The sequence below is a fragment of the Furipterus horrens genome, unplaced genomic scaffold, assembly GCF_987537825.1.
Source record: "Furipterus horrens unplaced genomic scaffold, mFurHor1.1.pri manual_scaffold_4, whole genome shotgun sequence".
Lineage (NCBI taxonomy): Eukaryota > Metazoa > Chordata > Mammalia > Chiroptera > Furipteridae > Furipterus > Furipterus horrens.
In genome coordinates, this window is record NW_028327174.1 from 95,856,454 (window position 1) to 95,866,166 (window position 9,713).

Genomic DNA, 9,713 nt, shown 5'->3' on the forward strand with positions numbered 1-9,713 from the left:
ACGCTTCCTCCTTTCCTTATTTCTCTTTTTTAATATAGATTTTATTACACTTCTGAATCTTTTAAGTTACTAGAAATTCTTTCTAGAATGAAACAGGATATAAATAAATCCCAAGAAAATAAAAAGTAACCCTTCTATTCCACCATGCTAAAAAAGTTTTTACCACCACTACTTGTTCCCTGACTGAAGGAATGGGAATGTAGATACAACTATGCCTACATGTTCACTAAACTAAAATTTAAGGACATATAGGATTAAAGTGAATATGCTGCCAGTGAAAAATAATGAGCTAATATACTAAAAAAAAAAAAAAAAAAAAAAAAAGCCTAGATGGCCAAAATTTAATGAGCTAATTAATTTTGTCTCTTCAAGACCATATACTATTTTGTATGCTTTGTTTTCTAGTGTAAGGATATTGTGTAAAATAAAGAGTCCAATAATATGTAACACTCTAAGTAAGCTACAAAGAAAATTCTAGCCCTGGCCCAGTAGCTCAGTTGGTTAGAGCATCATCTCAATACACCAAGGCTGCAGGTTTGATCTCCAGGGAGAATACATACAAGAATCAACCAATGAATGCATTAAAAAGTGAAACAAATCGATGTTTCTTTCTCTTCCTCTCTTTCAAATGAATTTTAAAATTTTTTAAATTTTTAATTCTATTTTTCTATGGTCATCCATTAAAAAACTTTGATGAGTCCTTTCTCACAGGTGTTTTCCCCATGCCTGAGGATATTCTGGCAGCTCCAGAATTTAGCTTCCTTTTTCCTCTGTCAGGACTTACAATGTATAATCAAGCCAAACTGTAACATCATTTAGCCAGCATATGTCCCTCTAATACACGGTATACTCCAAAACAGAAAAGTCAAAAAAACATGGGTCATATGACACAAATCCCCTATTTAATCCATTCCTTAACTTCCAAAACTGAATACCAAATTATCCCTAACAGACAGGTCCTAGAATATCAATCTAATTGTCTCATTTTAGAAATAAAGGATGAGCTAGAGACTGTATATCAAGGTGACAATTTTATACTGTAAATTTTCAAGTTTATATTTCACAAAGGCTTTGAAAAGGTTGTTTTTAACAAAGTTAAAACACTTTACTCACTAGTGACCCCAAAAGACAAGATCCAATTTAGGTTTTAAAAAGACTGTTTACTCAATACCTGTTACGTACCAGGGTTGCTATTTGATATGAAGAAAGCTATATACTCCTTACCCTCAAGAAAATATAGGCACTGGGAATCACCGGATTCTTTTAATAGGAGTGGCAAATCATACTGCTTTCAAGCTCCAAGTAGGGAATCTAAGCAGGTGAGCAGCTCTAAGGGAATACTCGGAAGAACAATTAGAGAACGTATGCCCCACCTAAAGTAATTCTAAATTATATCTCCCAGTGAGATAAATAGAATACATTGCAAGAAATGTTTAAAAGCCAAATAGATAAAAGATTTTCTTTAAAAGGTGACAACAGTATGGAGATGCTAGGCCTCACCAACACCTACATTTCTGGTGAGAGTTTACATTGCTGTGACCTTTCTGAATTGCAGTGAGGTAATATACATCAAAATGAAAAACATATTTCCTTCAACCTGGTAATTAGATTTTTAGAAAGTTACTCCAAAGAGTCATTAGCAGCAGCCGCTACCCTCTAGCCTGCCCACTCTGCCTCTCTGAGACTGTACTACCGCTTTTCACTCTAAAAAATCTTGCCGCTATCACTTTAAAAGTCATTCGCATGCAACAATGGTACACAAAAGGCACATGTACGATATACAATAAATTTAAACAATCTAAATGTCCAGCAACAGGGACACTTAAATTACGTTATACTCACTCAATAAACTACTAAAGAACTATTTAAAAAGAAGAGAGTCGATGCAGATGTATCAACTTGGAAAGCTAACCATGAATATTAATTTTTAAAGCACAGTACTATGAGCCAAGATGGTGCAACCTGCTGAGCTCCCAAGGGCTGTTTTCCCCACACCTGGAAGCACGGTTCCAAGCCACAGCCTCAGAAGGGTTGGCTGGTGTCCATGGTGTGGTTTTCCGAGAACTGCTCACTGTGAGCCTGTCTGAAACCAACATGCCCAGCAGAAACAAACACAAGCCACCCAGCAACCTGCAGCACTTACAGAACTAATAAAGTGGACCCTCTCATCTACACTGAGGAGTTTCTACAACACTAGAAAGTTCACTACAAATCCAATGTGAAGATTCTCAAAGACACCCTGCAAAGTACTGGGAAAACTAGTGATGTTTATGGCACAGCCTGGTCACTGCTGCCCAGAACATCTATAACTTTCCTCAAGAGCTGAAAGGTCTGGCCTCCTACAATTACACTGTCTTGAATCTAGATCTTCCAATGTTGTTCAAAGCTCTAATCTCATTGAGAAGAATCTCATCAATCCATCTTTTGCTAGAGCAATATCTACATTGTGCTTCTACATTGCCATAGAAGCAACTGAGACTTTATATACTCATATTGTGACTGGTGAGAATACAAGCACAAAACACAAGAATAAAGTAAATACAGTATCACTGAATTTCAAGTACATATGTCAAGAAACAGCAATGCAACTGCACTCAGGATATCTTTGGAAGTGATAACTAACTCTACAGAAGAAATGATGCCAAAAAATGTCAGTGTTATCACAACTGCATGCTTCTCTAAGGTCACAAATTAGTTGCTGTCTTGACATTCTCCCTAAAGAAAGATGAACAAGAGGGACAGGACAGTAATTCAATGCTAGTGCAGTATGTCACCGGGAAGAAAGACTCCAAACACAAGAAAAGGTTGAAAAAGTTATGAAAGTGCTTCAGAAACAAAAGGAAAAAACAAAGGTGTTTAACTTTTCAGCTATCCATTTGATTCCTGATCTGCAAGATTTTGCAAAATAACAACAAAAGCCACTAACAAGCTCTAAGGAGATGTTTGAAGTCAAGATGATGCTCGTGAACTTCATAACCAAATTGGTGGGAATTCATGAGCTTTTTCTAACTTATATTCCTTTACACAAAGGTTTCTGCTGCAGCTCCAAACCAAATAGAAGTAACAAGATCTGTCTGTTGCACAAACATCTCATCACCTGGTATTCCCAAAGATCACTGTCATTCATGGCACATGACTGTGGCCTCCCATTTTGTTATGGACAAGAACTCTGGGGAAGTCGTGACAGTAGAAATCAGTGCTATGAAAAATAACAGTCAGTGACAAAGAACTACCTGGCCCAGTACAAAACACGCAAAGATAAGAATGTGATGATGTCTGCTAGAATTGAGCCAGTTAGTCTGAACACTGAATCCTCAGCTGTTGCAGAAGAAATTCCAACTCCAGAGTAAGGCTACAGAGGCTTTGATAAAATCAAAAGCACAAGAATATGGACATTAGATGCTGAAGACTACATTCCAGGAACTTAAGTTCTGGAACTTGAGGAAGAGGAAGAGAATGCCAAGAAAAATGAAGATGGCTGGGGAAGCGCCAGTCTCGGTGAGGAGGAGGATGGCAATGGTAAACGGGTTCACGTGCACCACTGTTCCAATGAAGAAAAGAAAAATCTAAGAAGCTGAACAGCTTCAATGAAGAGCCAGAATGTCCAGTCAAAAAAATTATTAGCATTACTTCAGAGAAAAGCAGCTGATACTACAAGATAAACTTTTGAAAAAGATTAAAAGAATGAAGTAACTCCCAAGCAAGTTTTCCATTCCAAGGAGAATGCTAAATCTGTGTCATTAATCTGCAAATTAGTGAATCAAGAATGTTTATTCGCATTCAGAAGCACTATTATTTTGAAAACTACCCCAAAAAGCACAGTGCTAAACAATGACTGGTTTGATCTCGTTTTTTTAAAAACTCTGCAACACAAAAAAATAAGCCTTAATGTAAACTAGATTTTAATAACAATGCAACAATACTGGTTAATCGACTGTAACATATATGCCACATTAATGCAAGATGTTATTAACAAGGAAAAATGGGGGATGGACGATATGGGAACTTTCTGTACTACTTGCAAAAACTTTCGTTAAGTACAAAACAGCTCTAAAATAAAGTATTAATTTTTTAAAACCTGAATATGTAGACAGATTTGCAAATGTTTATTTGCAAACAGAAAATGGAAAGGGGAGTGAAATGGAAAGAAGAACATAAGGAATTTTCACATAACTCTGGACTGTCTAAACTTTCTGCACTGAACAGTTCTTTAAGAGGAGGCTCTGTAGCATATTGAGAATCTCAGTCCTGAAACCATACTACGTGGTTTCAAAACCCAGCTCCACCGTTAACTAGATGATAAATTTGGGCACTTAATTTCTCTATGCCTTAGTTTCCTCATCTGTAAATAGGGATAGACCCTGGCTGGTTTGGCTCAGTGGATTGAGCGTCGGCCTGCGAGCTAAGTGTCGCTGGTTCGATCTTCCAGTCAGGGCACATCAGAGAAGGAAAACTCTGACTCCAAAAAACCTCCACTGCCTTGCGGCATACCTCTTCAGGGGAAAGGCTAAGGGAGTAAACCCCGACAGAAAATCCGGAGCTGGAGTCCCTAAGGCGGTTTGACGTTGTAGTCAACACCGGCAGCTCCTGCGGCGCACCTGAACCCAAGCTGTATCGACTCCGTCTTTCCCTTGGACCCTTCAGCTGCGAAGAGAGGGGGGGTCTGCTGCATGGGCAACAGCAGACCCTCCATATTACCCTGCCCAGGCTCTGTAGCTTCAGCTTCACTGGAGAGGACACTCCAGCGTCATCGCAAGATGTCGATTCAACACGGGAGGAGACAGATACCGTGTCACTCCCGAGTCGGACTGCACAACCATTCTCGGCGGTGCAGATAGACTCTTAAGAAGCTACACAATCCTCTCTCGAGACGGACGGCTGCCGCCGCCGACGACAACGACGAAATAGGGATAACAGTATACATACCCACAGAACTGCTACAGGTATTATATAACTTACATGTAAAGTGTTGGAAAACTAATACATAGTAAGTGCTTAATAAATGATGTTCACCACCACCATCAAGGATATATTATTCATTATCAAGCATCTAATATTCCTAATGTTTTTAAGTCTTTGACTAGTAAGACAAATGAGGAAAACTTGGTTCATCAAGTGTAGGATATCTGATGCAGAAAATACAAACATATTCAATTGCCAAATAGAAATAACCTGAGGTTTTTTTTAAGCAAATTACAAATCAACACTTAACAATGTGAGCTAATTTATATAAAAATAATCATAACATTCTATAAGGATTATCACAAAAACAAACCCCTCTGAGTGGTATGATTCTGGACAGTTTTAACTTGCTCCTTTATACCTTTCTGGCTCATTTTAATATCATACACAGAATATGCATCACTCTTAATAAAATAAAATAGGGCTCAAGTAACTTTTTCTATTAAGAGCCAGATAATAAATATTTTAGGCTCTGCAGGCCATATGTGTCTATGTCCCAATTACTCAACTCCACCGTTGCACCACAAAGTAACCACACACAATATCTAAACAAATGCATAGGGCAATGTCTCAATAAAAAAATTTACGAAAACAGACAGCTGGCAGGACTTGCCACTGAAATAAAGAATAAAACAAAATTAATTTCATTTTTGAAAACAAAAATGTGACTTATACCAAAGAAAGTGCATCAGCTATATTGATACTATTGATAGAAAAAATCTAGGGACAGAAAAACACTCTGGAAATCCTGTCATCCCTAGAACCCCAGTAATAAGAGAAAAATTGCCTAAAGTCTAAATAGAAACATACATTTGTGGGTCGGCAGTTAAAACAGAAGCTAAAAGAAATATGCCTTTTGTGTTTAAATCAATTTGAAATTTTTCAAAATTCCACATGTGTGGAAGTCCTGAGTACTGATGAAATTATTTTTAGTTACAGATCATCATAGTCACCACTCTTGACAAATTTCTGAGAAAGAATGAAAACACCTATGAAAAATGAACAGCATCAGAAATGAAATGAAAAATTAGGAAAGAAAAACCTCTGGAATGCTAACAGGGTAAGTGTCAGAGCCTGGTGAAAGGAGAGACATAAGGGTGGTCCTCAGTATGAGGACACATCAAACTACAGAAGTGACAACAGAATATGATCTCCCCCTCAACCAAAGCAAAGTTTTGGCCTTCCGGGAATTATTTTTAACATTTCGTTGGGAAGAGTTTTATGATCAAATTACTTTAAATGTTATGACAGATTTCTTGGGAGTTTTATATGCATTCAGGGGGCAAGGGGTGTTTTCGGAAGAGACATAATGGGAATAATGCTTAAGCCTGAGAAATCCAGAGTCTAAAAATAAAAACATTAAAAACCATTCTACTTTTGAAAAGAATGCCAACAGCCTGCAATGAAGTCAAATCAACCAGTAAAATCCCAGGTGACATTTGAGTGTTTCTACCAAAATTCACTGTTGGGCCATCCCGTTGTTAAAATTCCAAAAGCAAACGTTTGAATAAGGTCAAAAGCCAGGAGGAGGGGGAAAGTACCTATTATTTTTCAATCCAAACTCTCTCGCTGACCCCGGAACACTGATGGAAACCCTGGTTTCGGCAGTTTTAAAAGCAGCACACTGAGAGACGAAAAGCCCGATGGGGCTTGGAAAAACAGGGCCCAAGTTACTGTGCCAACTAGGCTGCCGAAACGCCACTTAAGAGGAGGGGAGGGAAATCCTCCCACTCCATATACTGTCAGAGTAGTAAGCACTAAGCAGAACCCATTCGAAGCCTGCAGCAGAGAAATTCCTAGAAGTGATCAAAGAGACGGAAAAGAAGAAACGGAGGGCAGATCCCCTCCGTGGGCAGTAAGGAAGGGCAGCTGCACGCGAAGAGAAGAGAGCTAAGAGGGGTCTGGACCCTCTGCTAGGAAGGACGAGGTGGGTGCCAGTCTCCAGAGACACAGCGGTTGAAAGGAGGGCGGATCCAGGCCCCTCAGGGTCCGTCGCGCCGGCCACCGCACCGCACTCTGTCCGGGCCGCCGGGTCAGGTTAGGGGGCCAAGTTCAGGGCTGACACGAGCGCGCGCTTCCAGGCCCACGCCCGGACACTCGCCCCCTCAGCCGTCACCTCCTCCCCAACCCCGCGGGCTCTACCTCTTCGCCGGGGAAACGGCACTCACACTCCAGACACTCACCTAGAGCTTGTCGCCACCTCGCCGCACGTCTCGAACTCCTCCGGAACCACAGCTGAGGGGAGGGGGAGGAGGGGGGGGCGGAGGAGGGAAGGGGCCCAACCCGGTATAGCCGTGCCGCTGCCGCCGCCGCGATTCTGAGTCTGAGATCCTGCGCGCGCCGCCGCGACCGACACCACCGCGTCTGCCCGCCCCCTCGACCGCACGTCGCCGTGACGTAAATCGCACGAGGTAGTATGATCCAATAAGACTACACCTCGAGCGCAGCCGCGCTGGCCAAAAGAAGAAGCTCCTCTGACAACCTAGAGGCGCTAACCTGGGTGCATCTTGGGAATTGTGGTTCAGCCCCGGACTTAATAAGAGCGGTGCTGAGCGTTAAGGACAGAGAGAAAGCGCTTCACAGGCGTTCACATAAATTTCCTTCGTATTCCCTCCCACCGAAAAGGGAAGCAGTTTAGGTCAGAAGAGGCGGAGCCGCCCTAGCTCGTGGACGCTTTTCCCATCTCTATGGATACAGCTTACACACCTTGGGCAGAAGCCAAAATTTATGGATTTAGGCTAGATCGTGTGTTTCTGCCAACGCCTAATATATAGTTAGGTGTCGTCTGTGAAAGTTTCGGATATAATTCCGAAAGCATTAGCCAAATATTACCGAAAACAAAAGCGTTTGCCTTTTATTACCTTCTAAGGTATTATGATTTGTGTCTTATTCTTCTAAAAAACAAACGTGAGCCATTCACTCCTAAAATACAATTCAGAATGATTTTTAAACGTTTTTCATGTAATAACAGATCAGAAATTATTTCAACATTAAATATTGTGTCCATTTACCCTTAATGAGTGATTCTTCTACATTTGAGCTTTAAATAGAGTTCTGCTTAGAAAACAAGAACAGGTTTGGTTACATACTTAAATTCTATAAGAAAAGGAAATACAGTGTAGACGGTGGCATCGAAAAATATTTTCACATTCAGTTCTAAGAGGAATTTATCGTACTCTGAAGAGGTAATGCCTTAACTGTCAAAACTTTTTATTGACTAAACAAAATCCAGAGCTTTCAAGAACACCTATGTCCATGGCTTGATGTTCTTCCATTGGGCCACCGCAAGAGAAAACAAAGAAGGATGTAATACTAAGAAGTGATTAAAGTTACTAAAAAGCATGAATAATACGATTTTAATACTGGTATTTTAGAGCTAAGACCACCCAGTTAAGCTTGAAAGAAATAAAATTAGTATAAATAAAAGTTATGGAACTTAATTTAAAGGAACTAATTCCCTTCAAGTAGTAGTTTGCATTGAATATATTAATTATATTTTTAAGTTTATGTAATTTGTAAAAAACATAATAATGACATTTATTTTTCCAGGTAAAAGCAAAGCTTTGAGATTGAAATAAAGGAAAACAGTCATACACTCCCACAGCACATCAGAAACAGAATACAAGTATCTTTGAATTAAAAATTTGACCCAGCATACCAACACACATAGGGCAAAGTTGAGAACAAGAACCTCAGGCTTAATAAGAGGTATACTAAAAGTGAGAGAGCTATATAAAATAAAAGGCAATTAAAAAGAGATTAAGGATTTCCAGTCTTTTCTACATCCTTCTCTTGATTTTGCTTTGACAAAACAAAGCACTTTACTCAAAAAGCTTTCTGTTAAACACTCCCTTGTGTGCTGAAATGTGAGAAAAAGCCTTAATATTTTCCTAAGATTTTACCTATCGTTCTCTGTCACCATGACCCCATTCCCAGATCACTAGTTCCAATTGCTGATGCTCACAATGGTAAAACAAACCACATCACTTCCTCAAAATGCTCATACCTTTTCAGCTAATGAGAATGTGGCCACCATCCCTGACCTGAGGGACAATCCTGAGTCCCACGTCCGTGACTGCCTTCACCCATATCCCTTACCTAAATGCCACAATTAAATGTTTCAAAGCAGATTTTTCAGGCTTCTCTCAGCTACTAATCTTTATATGTTGTCTTCTGACTAGCTGTCCCAAAACCAAGGGAAATTCAGTAAAATCCTATATCCTCCAATGTCGTCTGAGGATCTTTAGAATCTATTCTCTCCATTCTTATAGCCTTCACAGGAGGGTAAAGTCCATCATCTTCTACAGCACCAAGAAAAGAGTCTCTCTCACCCATACTCCCCTTAATAGCCACCAGTGAGTGACCCAACAGTGCTCTGTGGCACAGCTAGTCTGATGTAATCATCTCTACTACTATCAGATGTTGAGAAGATGAACACATCACTGGGTGAGTAATATTCATAATCCAGTTGTGGCCATCCCAGAATGGAGGCTTCAGCAACACTACAATATGTTGCTGAAATGATGATATTGGACTTGCTCTAGGGACAGACTTATCCTCTGTTGTGATATGTAAGCCAATAGTCAATGAGAATTGGACATGTACCTAAAGCAGCAATTTAAAACATGCAATACCTAACTATTTCATCAGGGGCACGGACCTCTTTTTCCTTAGACTGTCAAATAAAAAAGTGACAACAGCCAACACAACAGTAGCTGTCTGGTGTGAATGCCCCGTCTTGAACCATAAAA

General features: G+C 40.0%; 1 protein-coding gene and 1 pseudogene across 1 annotated transcript in view; one reads left to right on the forward strand and one right to left on the reverse strand.

Annotated features, from left to right (window-relative positions):
* Positions 1-7,252, reverse strand: part of ADIPOR2 (adiponectin receptor 2) — an 82,294-nt gene extending 75,042 nt beyond the window's left edge. Inside the window, exon 1 of the mRNA XM_090273798.1 lies at positions 7,146-7,252. The gene's annotated coding sequence lies outside the window, so the exon portion shown is untranslated. The remainder of the gene's footprint in view (positions 1-7,145) is intronic.
* Positions 2,095-3,578, forward strand: LOC150012477 (protein SDA1 homolog pseudogene; annotated as a pseudogene).
* Positions 7,253-9,713: the final 2,461 nt, after the last annotated feature.